This window comes from Mus musculus, chromosome 3, assembly GCF_000001635.26.
Source record: "Mus musculus strain C57BL/6J chromosome 3, GRCm38.p6 C57BL/6J".
Classification (NCBI taxonomy): Eukaryota; Metazoa; Chordata; class Mammalia; order Rodentia; family Muridae; genus Mus; species Mus musculus.
In genome coordinates, this window is record NC_000069.6 from 73,336,975 (window position 1) to 73,355,017 (window position 18,043).

General features: G+C 36.0%; 2 long non-coding RNA genes across 2 annotated transcripts in view; one reads left to right on the plus strand and one right to left on the minus strand.

Moving 5' to 3' along the window:
* Positions 1–18,043, plus strand: part of Gm20754 (predicted gene, 20754) — a 528,480-nt gene that overhangs the window by 270,624 nt on the left and 239,813 nt on the right. The gene's annotated exons all lie outside the window — the stretch shown is intronic.
* 4930509J09Rik (RIKEN cDNA 4930509J09 gene) overlaps positions 14,232–18,043 on the minus strand; it is a 130,446-nt gene continuing 126,634 nt past the window's right edge. The window contains exon 8 of the long non-coding RNA NR_040547.1: positions 14,232–14,852. This is a non-coding gene — a long non-coding RNA (RIKEN cDNA 4930509J09 gene). The remainder of the gene's footprint in view (positions 14,853–18,043) is intronic.

Here is an 18,043-nt window from a genome sequence, read left to right on the forward strand (position 1 = left end):
CAATTCTCGATCTTACAGCACAAGCCATTGCTGTTCAGTTCAGGAATTTTTCCCCTGTGCCCATATCTTCAAGGCTTTTCCCCACTTTCTCCTCTATAAGTTTCAGTGTCTCTGGTTTTATGTGAAGTTCCTTGATCCACTTAGATTTGACCTTAGTACAAGGAGATAAGTATGGATCGATTCGCATTCTTCTACATGATAACAACCAGTTGTGCCAGCACCAATTGTTGAAAATGCTGTCTTTCTTCCACTGGATGGTTTTAGCTCCCTTGTCGAAGATCCATTAACTTTTTTTAATGCGTATTTCCTTTATACTTTTCCAACTCATCTTGCTTGGTGCCCAGGAACTTGTGTTACAGATTGTATTGAGAAACATATGGTCACTAGGAGTAGATCTTCAAGTTCCCTGAGAGAGCATTAAGTGCTCTAAACCTCTAACCCATGTCTTCAGTTCTGAATGACATTTTTTTTATAAGTGATTCTAACACACCTTGTGTTAACCTGGCCTACGTAAACTCCCATTGCCTGTCTGTGACATGCAATGGCAGCTGCTTTCCATGTAGCCCCGGGTCCCACCACTTGATGATGCTGCAGTCAGATGATGACTAATACATTCTGATCATAAAATCTGTAAACCATAAGGATTGCAAACACTGTGGTCTTTCACCTCATACATTTTTTTAGGGGCTGTGTAGTTCATCTCTACCATTTACATGAATTAAGAGGAGAAGCATAATCTAAGAAAGTCCCGGCAGGAACTCCTTAAGTAGAATTGACTAAGATACATTTCTTTCTGAACTTGTAATCTGTAACTTTAGAAAGCAGATAATCATATGGACTTGTATATTTTATTAGAGGATTGATAAGTAAATTGACATGAATCCATTAGCACTTTATTGTAATGAAAGATTAGCCCTTTTTTATAAGGAGAGACAGTTCATGAGTTGTAGATGATCCTATGAAAGTTGGTTTATTATACTTCTATAACTATGAGGTTGTTCATGGAATTCTGAATAGAATCATGTATGTTCATGGAATTCTGTATAGAATAGTATGACGTTATGGTGGTGATCTGCACTGTGAGAATGGCCATCATAAATGATAGCAGCATTGCAGAGAATACCAACCAAAGCGTGGGGGACATCCCTGAGAAGCAAGAATCTGCATATTATGAAACATGGATATTCAAAACAGAGATTGCTATGGCTTCCAATGGAAAGGACAATAACCCTGATTATGTAGGATGCTACATGGTTCTGTGTGTCTTCTGCCTGGTTCTGACTTTCATATTTTTGCTACAGTGATAAAATAATCCTAAGTATATTTGTGTTTCACTCTATAAATTGTTCAAGTGAATTATTTTTAAACTGTGTGTGTGTGTGTGTGTATGTGTGTGTGTAAGAGAGAGACACAGAGACAGAGACAGAGACAGAGACAGAGAGACAGAGAGAAAAAGAGACGCAGAGAGAGATTCCTAAGGTAGTATATAGATTAGGGTCTCTAAACTGAGAATGAAATGAGTATTGAGTATTCTTTGGAAGCCTGAATCCTTAATTTGTGCTGTTGCCATAAGTATTGGAGTTGTTAAGAGAATTTATACTCCTTATTAGAGAGAACATTAATACTGATTATACTGTATAGAATGCTTTTTTGATACTCTCTGTTGTGGTAGAAATTTTTAGTCCCTACCTGTGGTTTCTACCCTGCCTTGTTCATTCAGTTCCCAGAGAAAAGATACCCACAGCCTTTATATTTACAATAAGCCTTAAACAGCACAGGAGCTGGGCAGATATATTCTCTCTATGCTATTAGAATCTCCTTTTCTATCCATAACCCTTAGTTATTACTATGTTTCATTTGAGTTGCTCTCAACCCCAATTGGCCAACTCCCAGGGCCATCTTTTCATGGTTCATCTAACCCATGGTGGCTTCTTTCTTCCTCCTTCACCTTTTTCTCCCATCATGGTTCTCCTCTGAGCCCAAGTTCAAAACCTAAAACACAACTCTGTCTCTTTTTTCCATGTATTGACTATTGGTGTCTTTATTTTCAAATCAGAAATAACTTGGGAGCAAGGTCACATGGTGCCTAATTGGCAACCAGTCTTGAGGAACCAATAATCACATTAGAATGCAAACACCATCAGGTCAAGCCACTACATTTTATACACAGGTAAGTATGAATAACATTTGTATAGCTTGCATTATACTTCCCTTCAGTAATTAAGAATATTTTCAGATTTTAAAATTTTGTCCTATGTTTAAAAAATAATTATGTCATATGAATGATCTCTAATAATTTGTTTTTGTAATTATGAATTGATACTTTGGTGCTTTTCAAAGACTAAAATATCTTTCTTTTTTCTAAAACAAATATAATGAAAACAATATCTTCTTTTCATGGATTTGAGAGTTTCTTATGTAATGTATTATGTTATATTATATTACTATAACATGATATGACTGATGTGCTGTATGTGTGAAATATTTTCTTTACTGTACTTATATTTCATAAGTAGCTTTGCTTCACACTTTAGCAACACTGTATCTATAAAACAGCATGTAAATGATAAGAGACCATAAATCTGAGAGAGTGGCTAGGCGGGGGGTGGGGGGGGGCTGACTGAGAGTGGCTGGGGGAAGGAAAGGAGAGGGGGAAATAATGTAATTACATAATGAAACCTAAAGTAATTTTTTTTATGTTCGAATGGCATAAAATAATTAGCGAGTAAAATCTAAAAGCATCATAGAAGTTCACAGATGCTCTGCCTCAGAGCTTCTTGCTTTAGAGAGGTCATGTTAAGCATCTCATGTACAACTGCCAAGAGGTTTATTCCAATCTCCTGGACAATACAAATACAATTTCTTCCAAAATCACATCTTCTTAGAAATTTGCTCTGCAGAATTGGGCTTTTCCTGGATGCAGTGCTACACTACCCACACGGTTACTGATTGGCAGCCTTATCCCATTTTGTCCTGTCCTCGTCTGCCAACTCTATAATGAGAAAGTTTTCCATTTTCCAAGTTCTCACTGGTGAAATGCTTTATTGTATAACATCAAAATGGTGATATTTCTTTGAACTCATGTATCTCTTGCATTACACTAATGATCTTAATAAAGTTTAAAACTGTGTTATCTTATATTTATAACTAAAATTTATTTCATATTGAGAGTACATTAATGCTAGAAATGTTTTATTGTTGATAATAAAACATGTTTAATTTATATAAGATTTGTTGTTCATTACCATTTGATGAATATCAACTTCAGGCCAGACATTGTGCTAAGTAGTTTTCTATATTCATTCTCTTATTTTTTTTTTCCTAAATCATCACCAAGAAGATGGAACATTCATTTAAATTCAGTACAGCAAAGATATCATAGACTTTTAGAATAATATATTTAAAAATCTTCAAACATTACTGGGAATCTAGTTCTTAAATTCTAGGTGTATTACTAATTACTTACTTCTATCCAATGAAGTAAAACTATTTATTCAGTATCAACACATTAATAATAATCTTTCAAAATAATGCTTGTTATTGGTTATATAACATACTAATTGCATGATGACAAGTTATATAGAGTTTTTCACAAACTGAGAAATCTCTTCATTTCATCTTTGTGTTTTTTTTTTTTTAACAATGACATTAACAGATAACATGGTAGCATTTACAATCAACAGATAACAGTAAAGAATTGCATTCTATATCCAGCCAGTTAGGTATTCTACAGGGAATTTGTCTGTTTTGTTTGAATGAATATACACATCCATCATATGCACTTATGTATATAAATTTCAATGTGCTTCAGAATCAGCTTAAAGACCTTTTACATTTTTTGTAGTGACCTTTTATGTGCATGCAAAATTAATACAGTGGAAAATTTAACATCAAAGCTAAAGTTTATCTGTTTGCCATTACATTATGTTTTTTTTAACAATACATTTCAATATATTTTCCACACTCAGTTTCATCATATATGCATACACACACACACACACACACACACACACACACACACACACACACATATTTAAATTGAAAGTGATCAGGTCTTCTCAAATGCTTAAAAAATGCTTTATCACTAAGCTATACCCTAAAATCTTTTATTTTCATTGTAGGAAAGGTCTGTGTCCTAGAGTACACAAAACTACCTGAAATTCCCTTACCTGGGAGGCTGAGACAGGAGGCTTCTCACTAGGTTAGTTGGTCTCACTTAATAAAGTTGGTCTTGAATCCACTCTAGCCCAGATTAAGATGTTGAACTTGTAATTTTCCTGACTCCACTTCCAGAGTAGTGGGAATTACAGATCTGTGCCATAACATTTTGTTTCAGTATTTCCAAAGATTAATTAAGCAGTTCTAGTTATCATGAATTTGTAACTGTGAGGGCTGGAGTTAGACAATGCTCCTTTTGTACCATGACAAGATGATATTGGTCTAAGGATAAAACTAAGCTGTTTTGTGGTGAGAAGAAGGCAAAGATATACGTAACACAGAGGTAGAGGATTATTACAGGAGGTTTGCTCACCTGGAGAAAGAGTACAATGAAAAGATTGGTATTTTGATTCATTCTACTATCGGAACATTTTAATACATACATATAAATATTATCATATGTACATGTATCTCTGAATAGTGGCAATTGGCTTAAGTACACAATAGTTAGTATACTTATAATAATACCTATAATATAAAAATACCTATCATTTCAAGTTCAAAATTATGCACAATATTTTAACTAATGACTTATAAATATTTTAAAATGCTATATAATTGTGTACATTTATAGTATATTATTTGAATATTTGAGTATAAGACTATTTTAATGGACAGATAGCCAATGAGTACATATGTGCACAGTAACCATGGTTCTATATATTATTTATTTTATTTATTTATTTATTTATTTATTTATTTATTTACTGTTAGACAACATATTTCAGTGTAGACTGACTGGTGTGGAACTCACTATATAGATGAGGCTAGCCTCCATCTCATAGAGATATAGCTGCCTCTGTCTCCTCAGTAGGTTTACAGATGTTTCCTACCAGGCCTGGCTTTACTTACTGCTTTAATTCCGTTATTATCTGATGATATAAAAGACATTTTTAAATTTTTCCTGTATTCTTGTAGGCTTGTTCAAAGTACCAAAATGAGATCTGATAGATTTTTGAGAATTCTCCATGAGAAGCTGAGAATTAGGGTATTTTATAATAGTCTGTCAAAATGCAATTGATGTATAGTATCATCTATGTTTTAAATTAACTTCTCTGTGTGTAGAAGACCTATTTATTGTAAGAGACACATAGTAAAATTAACTATCAGTTTGTTAGAGTCTAAGCTTTAATGGTCATAACTGTTAGTTTTATGAAATTGAATATGACAGTTTTCATTTGTATCTTGGTTAATTGTCTCCTTCATAAGCTTCTTTGTCTCCTCATTTGGATTAGGAATATATTTTGTTAAATGAATACAGTGACCTATGACTGCTTTTAAATTCTGTTTCTCAAATATTCAATACCATGAGGTTAAGGCACTGGTCCTGATTGCCATCATTACTAAGTAAAAGTAAGTGCAGTAGGCTACCTGAATGATAGATAAATCAGCAATAAGCAAACTTGGTACAGACACACAGTGAGAACCAGTGGAAAGCCTTCAGCACTAGGGGTAAAGATAGTACTGTATGACTTGAGAAGATGCTAGTTTATAAATGGTGTGAAGATTCTTCAAACAAGTAATAGTAGGGGAAAAGAAAAGAAGAGGAGGAAATTTAAAAACTGAAAAGGCAAGCAATTAGGGGGATATTGGTAAGTGTAAATTGATAAAAAAAAAAAAAAGCAGTCAACCAAAAAGTTAGAAATAAAAATTGTGAAAGGGAAAAAATGACAAAGAAAAAGTACAAAAGAGAAAGATGATGAAATAAAAAGTAAAAGAAAAATGGAATGGAAGTAAAGTACTAAAAGCATAATGGAGGGAGTAACAAGTATCACCCCAGTTTTGAAGGTTAATGACAAAAGACCAGCAGCTCTGTGAAAAAAGAGTGTTTCAAATCAACAGGACAGGACTAACTGGTTTTAACAATCTAGAGAACTGAGAAGAAATTCGCAAGGGTAAATATAAAAGCACTGAAGGCTGAAAAGAAAAATGTAGAATAGACTATAAACAAATTCATAGTAAGTGCATACATTTATCAGTTTGATTGACAATGTCTTTATAGATAAGCCAACAATAAAACAAAAAAATGAAGAGGAAAAAACTTAAAATTATAGTTATATTTTTAAAAATAGGACAGTTTTTCCATCCTCTAAGGATGCCAGCTGTGAGTGCTACACTGTGAAATCTGTATCTCTGCTGACTGGTTTTTGGCTACATGCCACCTGATGAGAGCAGTCTGTGTGCTATTTAGTTTCCTCTTTTGTCCTTTGTGCTTTTTGCCTAGCAACCCGAGGGTATGACTCTTGGTTAGAGCAAGCAGTAATTCATCCTGGATGATCCTATTCCTAGGGCTGCATTGGACAGAACTCAAGGCAGCAGGTCCTAGTGTCTACTGTCTTCAAATGTCTCCTTGTGAGGGTAGAAGCCCATCTAGACAATGGGGAAGAAATTTAAAAGGGTAAATATAAAATACAAAATAGTAGTCACTGTTCTAGTGATAATAAAAATAATAGTGATAACAGAAATAATAGTAGTCTCCATGTTAATTCAGTTTAGCTGAACCAAGTAATTCCTTACCTTACCTTTGTCGCTTATTTTGCAAAACTTACTTGTTTACTTTATTTATTTATTTGTAAATTATTTGCCACTTCCTGTTCGCTACTAAAGTTCAGTTATTTCCATAACATATGTTCCACCTGAATACTTCAGAGATATTGTCACATCCATTTCCCACATTTTATTTTGTAGTAAATTTATTTGTCCATATCTATCATCTATCTACCTCTCTATCTCTCTCTCTCTACATCTATCTATCTATCTATCTGTCTGTCTGTCTGTCTGTCTGTCTGTCTGTCTGTCTGTCCGTCCGTCCGTCCGTCCGTCCGTCCGTCCGTCCGTCCGTCCGTCCGTCCGTCCATCCATCCATCCATCCATCCATCCATCCATCCATCTATCTATCTATCTATCTATCTATCTATCTATCTATCTATCTATCTATGTATCCACTTAACTATCTATCATCTATCTACCTATCATTTACCATGTCTCCATTATCTATCTATCCATCCAACTATTTTCCTCATTTTTTATGTATTTACTTATTTATTTACAATACAGCCATTGCACCTCTCTCAGTTCCACAACTCTGCATCTTATTCCTCTTCCCCCCTGCTTCCAAGAGAATGCTCACAAACCACTAGGCCTCCCCCTCCCTGGATTCTGAAGTCTCCTGAGGATTAGGCACATTTTCTACCACTGAGGCCACACCAGGCAGCCTCTTCTATATATGTGTGGGAGGCCAGGACCAGCTTGGTATGCTGCCTACCTAGTTGGTGTCTCAGTGTCTGGGAGCTCCCAGAGGTCAGGTCCAGAGTTATTGAGATTGCTTGTCATCCTGTGGAGTCATCGATCTCTTTTGCTTCTTTCATCCTTCCCCTAATTCAGCCATAGGGGCCTCTGACTTCAGTTCAATGATTGGGTGTAAGTATCTGCAACTATCTCACTCAGCTGCTGATTGGGCCTCTTAGAGGTCACCCATGACATGTTCCTGTCTGTAAATACATCATAGCATTAGTAATAGTGTCAGGCCTTGGTGTAGCGCCATGAGGTGGATCTCCAGTTTGTCAAGTCACTGGGCCACCTTTCTCTCAGTATCTTCTACATTTTTGTCCATGTAGGCATTTTAGACAGAAACACTTCTGGATCAGAAGTTTTGATTGTGTGTTGGCAACACCATCCCTCCTTTTGAAGCCATCTCTATCTACTGGAGGTGGACTCTTCTATTTCACTCTTCCCATTGTTGGGCATTTCATCTAAGGTCACTATCATCTCCCTAGTCTCTGGTACTTTCTAGAATGTCTCCCTACCTCCCATTTTCTAAGGTGGATATTTCCATCCATTCTCCTGGCCCTCTGGGCTTTTTTCCTGAAATCCATACCTGATCCTGTTGCCTTTTCCCTTCCCACTCCTTTCTCCCACTCAAATCCCTCCCTGCTTCTGTCTCTTCTGATTTTTCTCTTCCCCCTACTAAGTGGGATTGAAGCATACTCACTTGGCATTTCTGCTTGCTAAACTTCTGAAATTCTGTGGGTTGTATCCAAGGTATTCTGTACATTTTGGCTAATAAACATTAGTCAGTATAAATCATGTGTGTCTTTTGGGGTCTGGATAGGTCACTCATGGGGATATTTTCCAGTTCCATACATTTGCCAGGAAAAATCGTGATATTCTCATTCTTAACAGCTGCATAGTATTTCACTGTGTAAATGAGCCACATTTTATTTATCAATTATTCGTTTGAGGAACATGTGTGTTTTTTTTCCAGCTTCTGGCTATTTCCAATAAGACTTTTAGGAACATCTTAGAGCATGTGTCCCTATAGTATGATGGGGCAGCTTTTGGTTACATGCCCAAGAGTTGTATAGCTGGGTCTTTAGGTAGATCTATTTCCAATTTTCTGGGGAATTTCCAGATTGATTTCCAGTGTGCTTGTACAAATTTGCCCTCCCACCAGCAATAGAAGAGTGTTCCTCTTTCTCTATATCCTTGCCAACATGTGTTGTCACCTGAGTTTTTGATCTTAGCCATTCTGATTGGTGAAAGGTAGAATCTCAGGATCGTTTTGATTTGTATTTCTCTAATGACTAAGAACTTTGAACATTTAAATGCCTCTCCGCCATTCAAGATTCCTCTGTTGAAAATTGTGTGTTTAGCTCTGTGTGCCATTTTTAATAGGGTTATTTGGATTTTTGGAAGTTACCTTCTTGCATTCTCTATATATTTTGGATATTAGCCCTTTATTGGATAAGGGGTTAGTGAAGATGATTTCCCATTCTGTAGGTTACCAATTTGTTCTATTGACTGAGTTTTTGCGTTACAGAAGCTTTTCAGTTTCATGAAGTCCCACTTATCAATTGTAGGTCTTAGAGTCTGAGGCATTGAAGTTTTGGTTTTTTGTTTGTTTGTTTTGTTTGTTTGTTTTGTTTTTGTTTTTGTTTTTTAGGAAATTTCCCCCTGTATGAGTTAGCGTGAGGCTCTTTCCCACTTTCTTTTCTATTTGACTAAGTGCTGGTTTTATGTTGAGGACCTTGATCCACTTGGACTTGAGCTTTGTGCAAGGTGACAAATATGGATTTTTTTTCATTTTTCTACATTCATATGTACAGTTAGACCAACACCATTTATTGAAAATGCTTTCGTTTTTCCATTGTATGTTTTTGGCTTCCTTGTCAAAAGTCAAGTATCCATAACTATGTGGGCTTATTTCTGGATCTTCAAATCTATTCTATTAATCAACTTGTCTGTCTCTTTACCAGTACCATGGAGTTTGTATCACTATTGCTCTGTAGTACAGCTTGGGGTCAGCGATGGTCATTCTCATAGAAGTTCTTTTATTGTTAAGAATTTATTTTTCTCTATCCTGTTTTTTTTTTCCATATGAAAGTGAGAACTGCTCTTTTCATGTCTGTGAAGAACTGTGTTGGTATCATCATGGGGATTTTTTGTAGGATGGCCCTTCTTAGTATGTTAATCTTGTCAATCCATGAGCATGGGAGATCATTCCATCTTCTGAGGTCTCCATCAATTTATTTTTTCAGGTATTTGAAGTTGTCACACAGATCTTTCACTTGCTTGGTAAGAGTTACACCAAGATATTTTATACTATTTGTGGTTATGGTAAAGTATTTCTTTCCCCTAATTTCTTTATCAGCCTATTTATCATTTATATAAAGGAAGGCAATTGATTTGTTTGCTTTAATTTTATATCCAGCCACTTTGCTGAAGTTGTTTATCAGTTGTAGAATTTCTCGGGTTGAATTTTTGGGGTCTCTTATGTATTATAGTTTCATCTGCAAATAGTGATACCTTGAGTTTTTCTTTTCCAATTTGTATCCCCTGATCTCCTTTTGTTGTCTTATTGCTCTAGCTAGAACTTTGAGTACTTTGTTGAATAGATATGGAGAGAGTGGGCATCCTTGTCTTGTCCCTGATTTTAGTGGGGTTGTATAAAGTATCTCTCCATTTAATTTGATATTTGCTGATGATTTGCTCTGTTTAGCTAATATTATGTGTAGGCAAGGGCCTTAGTCAACCTAACCAAAAGACACAGAGACAGTATCCAAATTATACATTCAGAAAAGAAAAGGGAGTCATAACAACAGAGTCCAAAGAAATTTGAAAAATCATCATAAGATGAATCCTTGGTAATGTTCATTGATATAATTTCTGGGTATTTATATAATTTTTAATTTTTTCATACTAGTGTTTATTAATTTTATAACTTTGTGACAAGAAAAGATAATCAACATGGTTTTTTTTTTTGAAATTTGTGATAACTTCTTTTTGTGGTATATCATAAGATAGATCCAGGCAAAAGTTCACTATGTCCTGTGGAAGAAATGCAAATACTATTAACTAATGCCTTTAGCTCAATACCTTTCAATTGGATAATTTTATATATTTACATCCAACATGTTTTTTGTGTGTGTGTGTCTGTGTTTGTCTGTATGTGTGTGAGTGTCTGTGTGTGTGTGTGTGTGGAGAGAGAGAGAGAGAGAGAGAGAGAGAGAGAGACCCAAAGACTGAGAAGCTGCTGTGTTTGATTCCTGAGAAGCAGAACAGCATTGGGGAATTTTAAGTTCATCATCAACTCATAGTGCATTTTAGTAGACATTGGTGATGTAATGAAGTAAATAAAATAGAGAAGGTAGGGGAAACTATATAAATACAATTTCAATTAAAGATTGGGTTCTCTCTGGCCCTCTAGAAGGTTTGGAGTTTAAAAGAGAAAGGCTTTTGTGAGTTGAAATTAGAAAGGAAGAACACTGTGCACATCCATCACCTGCTATTTAGCTGCAAATAGAGTAAAGGTGAAAAAGAGTTCGCATGTAACACCAAATCAGTTCCAGAACATTATGTGTCAAGCTGTCAAATATTTTGCCAAACATTAATTTGGGTGTCTCTACGGGCTCTCCTATAAAATATTAAACATTTTAATTGTTAGGATGAACAAAACCTTATTTACTGTATTCCCAATTGTCAGTGTCCTTACCTAGACTTTGAAGCCCTGAATAGACCAGGCAAGCTGATTTTCCTTGAGTCTGTAATGTATAATGCTTTTCCTCCCAACTCCTTAATATCCAGAAATAACGACTTAGAGACTACTTATTATTAAATGCCTAGACCATGAACTTCAGCTTGTTCTCTGACTGGCTCTTAACTTGTACCTTTAGCTTTCAGTTAGGTTCAGCTGTGTGTCTGGTTTCCTCTCCTTGTCTTCTTACACCTGTCTCCTTAGAGATTCTTGGATGAATCAACCCTTTAAGTGAATCAGTTGGTTTAGTTATGTCTCCTCAATGTTCCATCTTTTTTTTTCTTTTTCTTTTTATTTATTTTATATACCAATCACTGTTACTTCCCCTACAATCCTTCCCTCTACTCCCGATCAATCCCTTTCTCCTTTTTTTTTCAATTTTTATTAGATATTTTCTTCATTTACATTTCAAATGCTATCCCGAAATTCCCATATACCTTCCCCTCACCCCATTCCCCTACCCACCAACTCCCACTTCTTGGCCCTGGTGTTCCCCTGTACTGGGGCATATAAAGTTTGCAAGACCAAGGGCCCTCTGTTCCCAATGATGGTCAACTAGACCATCTTCTGCTACATATGCAGCTAGAGACAAGAGCTCTAGGGGTACTGGTTAGTTCATATTGCTGTTCCACCTAGAGGGTTCCAGACCCCTTCAGCTCCTTGGGTACTTTCTGTAGCTCCTCCATTGGGGGTCCTGTGTTCCATCCAATAGATGACTATGAACTTCCACTTCTGTATTTGCCAGGTACTGGCTTAGCCTCACACAAGACAGAAATATCTGGGTCTTTCAGCAAAATCTTGCTGGCATATGCAATAGTGTCTGTTTGGTGGCTGATTATGGGATGGATCCCCAGGTAAAGTAATCTCTGGATGGTCTATCATTTTTTCTTAACTTCATACTTTGTCTCTGTAACTCCTTCCATGGGTATTTTGTTCCCTATTCTAAGGAGGAATGACACATTCATGCGCTGGTCTTCCTTCTTGTTTTTCTTGTGTTTTGCTAATTGTATCTTGGGTATTCTAAGTTTCTGGACTAATATCCACTAATAAGTGAGTGCATATCAAGTGATTTCTTTTGTGATTGAGTTATCTCACTCAGGATGATATCCTCCAGATACATACATTTGCCCAAGAATTTCATAAATTCATTGTTTTTAATAGCTTAGTACTACTCCATTGTGTAAATGTACCACATTTTCTATACCCATTCCTCTGTTGAGGGGCATCTGGGTTCTTTCTAGCATCTGCCTATTATACATAAGGCTGCTATGAACATAGTGGAGGATGTGTCCTTATTGCCAGTTGGAACATTTTCTGGGTATATGCTCAGGAGAGATATTGCTGGATCTTCCAATTTTCTGAGGAAATTCCAGATTGATTTTGAGAGTGGTTGTACCTGCTTGCAATCCCACCAACAATGGAGGAGTGTTCCTCTTTCTCCACATCCTTGCCAGTATCTGCTGTAACCCAAAATATTGATCTTAGTCATTCTGACTGGTATGAAGTGGAATCTCAGGTTTGTTTTGATTTGCATTTCCCTGATGATTAAGGATGTTGAACATTTTTTTCAAGTGCTTCTCAGCCCTTCGGTATTCCTCAGTTGAGAATTCTTTGTTTAGCTCTGTGCCCCATTTTTAATGGGGTTATTTGAATTTCTGGAGTCCAGCATCTTGAGTTCTTTGTATATATTGGACATTAGTCCCCTATCAGATTTAGGATTGGTAAAAACCCTTTCCCAATCTGTTGGTGGCCTTACTGTCTTATTGACAGTATCTTTTGCCTTATAGAAGCTTTGCAATTTTATGAGGTCCCATTTGTTGATTCTTGTTCTTACAGGACAAGCCATTGGTGTTCTGTTCTGTAATTGCTTCCCTGTGCCCGTATCTTTGAGGCTTTTCCCCACTTTCTCCTCTATAAATTTCAGTGTCTCTAGTTTTATGTGGAAGTCTTTGATCCACTTAGACTTGAGCTTTGTACAAGGAGATAAGAATGGCTCAATTCGCATTGTTCTACATGATAACTGCCAGCTGTGCCAGCACCATTTATTGAAAATGTTGTCTTTTTTCCACTGGATGGTTTTAGCTCCCTTGTCAAAGATCAAGTGACCATACAGGTGTGTGGGTTCATTTCTGGGTCTTCAATTCTATTCCATTGATTACCTATCTGTTCCTGTACCAGTACCATGCAGTTTTTATCACAATTGCTCTGTAGTACAGCTTGAGATCAGGCATGGTGATTCCACCAGAGGTTCTTTTATCCTTGAGAAGAGTTTTTGCTATCCTAGGTTTTTTGTTTGTTTGTTTGTTTTGTTTTGTTTTGTTTTGTTTTGTTTTGTTATACCAGATGAATTTTCAAATTGCCCTTTCTAACTCAGTGGAGAATTGAGTTGGAGTTTTGATGGGGATTGCATTGAATCTGTAGATTGCTTTCGGCGGGATAGCCTTTTTGACTATATTAATCCTGCCAATCTATAAGCATGGGAGATCTTTCTGTATTCTGAGATCTTCTTCAATTTCTTTCTTCAGAGACTTGAAATTCTTGTCATATAGATCTTTCACTTCCTTAGTTAGAGTCACACCAAGGTATTTTATAATTTTTGTGACTATTGTGAAGGGTGTTGTTTCCCTAATTTCTTTCTAAGCCTGTTTACCCTTTGTGTAGAAAAAGGCCACTGATTAGTTTGAGTTAATTTTATATCCAGCCACTGCACTTAAGCTGTTTATCAGGTTTAGGAGTTGTCTGGTGGAATTTTTAGGGTCACTTATATAAACTATAATATCATCTGCAAATAGTGAAATTTTGACTTCTTCCTTTCCAATTTGTATTCCTTTGATCTCCTTTTGTGTCAAATTGTTCTAGCTAGAACTTCAAGTACTATATTGAATAGGTAGGGAGAAAGTGGGCAGCCTTGTTTAGTCCCTGATTTTAGTAGGATTGCTTCAAGTTTCTCTCCATTTAGTTTGATGTTGGCCACTAGTTTGCTGTATATTGCTTTTATTGTGTTTAGTTATGGGCCTCAGTGTTCCATCTTGAATCTCTCTTTTTCTAACCTAACTTCACCTACCAGCTGGTTTATGTTGGTCTCAGCAGCTTCCCAAGAGAATCTTCCCCTACCTCTCACTATTTCCGAGAATCCTCTCTATCCTTGCTGGATGTTATACTTCCTAATTTCAGCTCAATGGCCATATGCTTTTTTATAGACAGGTGATGCTTATAAGGGATTCTCTCTATATGGGCTAAAGAAGATTCTTTCTTCTTCCTTCTCTATTACTTTCAAAGTGGAGCATTTAGGTCTTTCGCCTTTCCTGCATTTAGAATTGAGCTAAAACGTTGTCTTCTCATTGCTCTGAAATCATTTGTTCTTAGATCAAAACTTATGTCATCACCACTTATGGAATTCATGCTTGCTAACTACAGGTCTTAGGGATTTTTGGCTTCCATAATAATGGAAGTCATGATGGCCATTCTTGGATGTCAACTTGACAACACCAGGAAATAACCAAAGCCAAGTTGCTGTGTATATGTGTGAGGATTTTTCTTGATTGGATACTTGAGGTGGGAAGATCTTCCTCACATTTGGTTCAAACTTTCTGGTGGCAGCCTATATAAAGGGAAAAGAAGGAAAATCTTATTCTCCACCTGCTTGCCTTTTTCTTGCTGGCAATTTTATTCTTTAATTGGCCTCAAAGTATATATAGGGTTTCTGGCATATACCTAAGACCAACTGAGATATCTACTTTTGTGGAACAAAGAAATAATGATTGGATGCTTGAAAGAAATGAAGCTGTAAAGTCACTCTGTGTGTGTTTGTATGTGTGTATGTGTGCATATGTATACATATATATATATGTGAAGGGGTGTTCATTTCATTATTATTATTTTCAAGTGAACTCTGGTAAATAGAAGACCTAATCCCTTTCTTTGAATATCTGTCTTTCTATATATAAATCAAATTTCTTTCCTTTCTTTGAAGTACTGCAACTAATAATGTGGGCAACTTTTACAGCTAACCTAGTTACCTTTTCATTGTTCCTATAAAACCACACAAGCAAAACAACTTGTAGAGAAATGGTTTGTTTAGCTTACAGTTTACAATCCTCAAGGGCAAGGGCAAGGCAAAGCTTAAAGTAGAAACCACAGAGGAAAATGGATTACTTACTCGCTATAACTTCCTCAGCTTGCTTTCTTATACAACCCTTGATCACCTGCCCAGAGATGGCACAGCCCCAAAGCGCTGATCCCTCCTACAGCCAGCATTAATTAAAAAACTGCCCTACAGAAATGCCCACAGGCCAGTATAATGGAGGCAGTTCCTCACCTAAGATTTCTTCCTCCCAGGTAACTCTATTTTGTGTCAAGCTAATAAAGACAAGCCAGTACAATAGCCAGAGGGAAGCCTTCCTAAAACTATTGGTCAATGTGAAATATGATCTGTAACAACTCCAAAATGATCTGAGAGCATTACCAGAAGATTTGGGGTTATGAGTGATTATGTACAATCCTGCTCCTCTAAGATAATCCATGGCACATCAGGTTACGTTCAAAGGTTGTAGGAAAACACTTCTTTATAAAGAATATTTTTATCCACTTTTTAAAACAAAGCCCCACACAATCCTTGTGACGGCTGAAATATATTCAGAGAGGGTAACATTTTCTTTGTGTGTGAGACTAACTTACACCATATCCTCTATGCTGGCCCCACACTCTTGAATCTCTTGCTACAATCTCCTAAGTATCAAATTTCATCTGTGCACACACTGTCTGTAGTTACATTAATATTGATTTTTCTCAAGATGCATTAATGTGAACTTATTTCCTACTTAAGTTAAACCCCATATATCCTCATCAAAAAATGACTTTTGTTATTATGATTTAATTTTTAGAAAGATTATTGCCTTTTTATTTCAGTAATGTTATATCTAAAGCTTATTATAGCCTTTTATTTGTAGACCTGGCATTTAGAAAAACATAAAAATGCCATAGAAAACACAAATGATAATAAATCTATCACCCATAGTTGAAGCGAAATATGGAATACTTTTACATGTTTAATGGTATATAATGTGCCTTTAAATATAAAATCAGAAACTAGAGTGTTAGACTGGTAAGTTTTAGGGAAAGTGATGCAGTGTAATATTTCTATACAAGTAAGCTGAGAGAGATGGTCAAGCCAGTTAATGATAGAAGATGTATGTGAAAATGTTTCACCTTACATTTCTAAGTTTTAACACCTTGATCAGCAATTATTTTTAGTTCAAACTTAGTATAAAGTCATTTATATACAATACATATTTAATGTTCTAATCCTATTGCTCACAGCTTTCAATTCAACTCAGGAAATGCCTTGGATGCAATTTTGCAAGAAATGTTTTATTAAAAGGGATGTATCCTTTATAGCTCACAGATGATTATGAGCAAAATATAGTTGTGATCTTGAAAATAGTTTATCATTGCACATCTTTAAAAAATAATAATCACAATGGCAATAAGTGCATGAACAATAGAGATATATTAGTGTGCAATATATCCAAATTTCCCTATAATGTTGATGCTTTCATTACCCTGCTTTATATATGAGGAAGCTAAGGAATGGCAGCTCCCTCCTTCTGGCCTATAAAATTCTCTTTCTTGGCCTCTCTGCTCTTCTTCAGAACAAGTAAACTCTCCACACCTGAACTCATCCCTACCAATTGAAACTACTAGATATGTATTTCAATCTTTCCCACACATTTGCCCGAGTATTGCATGAGCAGAATAACATTTAAATGCTGTTTTTGTTTGGTTGTTTTGTTTTGTTAATGAGTGTAATGTCAATGTCAATGAGTTATTAGTGATAGATGAGAAAATGTAAGCTTTATTACATCTGTCTTGATCATTGCCGAAATCACGCAGTTGATACTTACTAAAAGATTGTTGTGATCATCTATCTAAGGGCATTTTCATGGTTGATTTTGCAGTAAATGAGGATTTACTTAGACGCTGATTGTGACTTGAGGGGAAAGGGCAGTGGTTCAGAAACCAGAAGATCTAGGGCTTTGGTTCTTCTTCCCTGTCTCCACTGAACTTTAGCATAGCTCTTTAATTCTATTGGGAGCTATTTCTCGTTCTTTTTAACTAAGGATGTTGTACTCGGAACAGGCAAAAATAAAGTCTACCTCCAGGACTATGCTAGACTGAAATTCAGTGACGTAGATTTCATTAGGCTTGTGTTAATACTTGTAAGTAACAGCAGGTGGGATGTAGTGGCTGGCTTCTTGTCCTTTGTATTTAAGACTGTCACTCTTCTTCTCTATCATCTTTCAGAAACCTTTGCCATTGGAAAAGAATCTCTATGTCTACAGAGTGGGTAGTGCTAATTTTAGTTTGTAAATTATTTAAGAATCTTATTTATAAGGACCAAAGATGACTAATAAATTGAATGTCTAAATTTTAAATCCCAGTATTGTGTCAGTCCATCAGTTGTTCATTTCTTGAACTGTAACCTCATTATCATACTTAATCCCCAGAGAAGAGGAATGTAGTATGTGAAAAGAGGTGAGTGAGTTTGGGCCTGGTCTTTGGAAAAGATGTCCTTTTTCAGTATAGTCATTGAAACTCTTGAGCATGTGCTTGACTCATTAGAAGCAGACTCTGAAATTATCAGAGTCACTGAGAAAAACTCCCCTTCTACACCTGAAGCAAACTGAGCCTTTTTTTTTTTTTTTAAGAAAAGCAGCTTAGTTACAACTGTCTGAGCCCAGACATCAATCTATCCCAAGCAGGACAAGTGTGGGTGATATATGGAGAGGATAT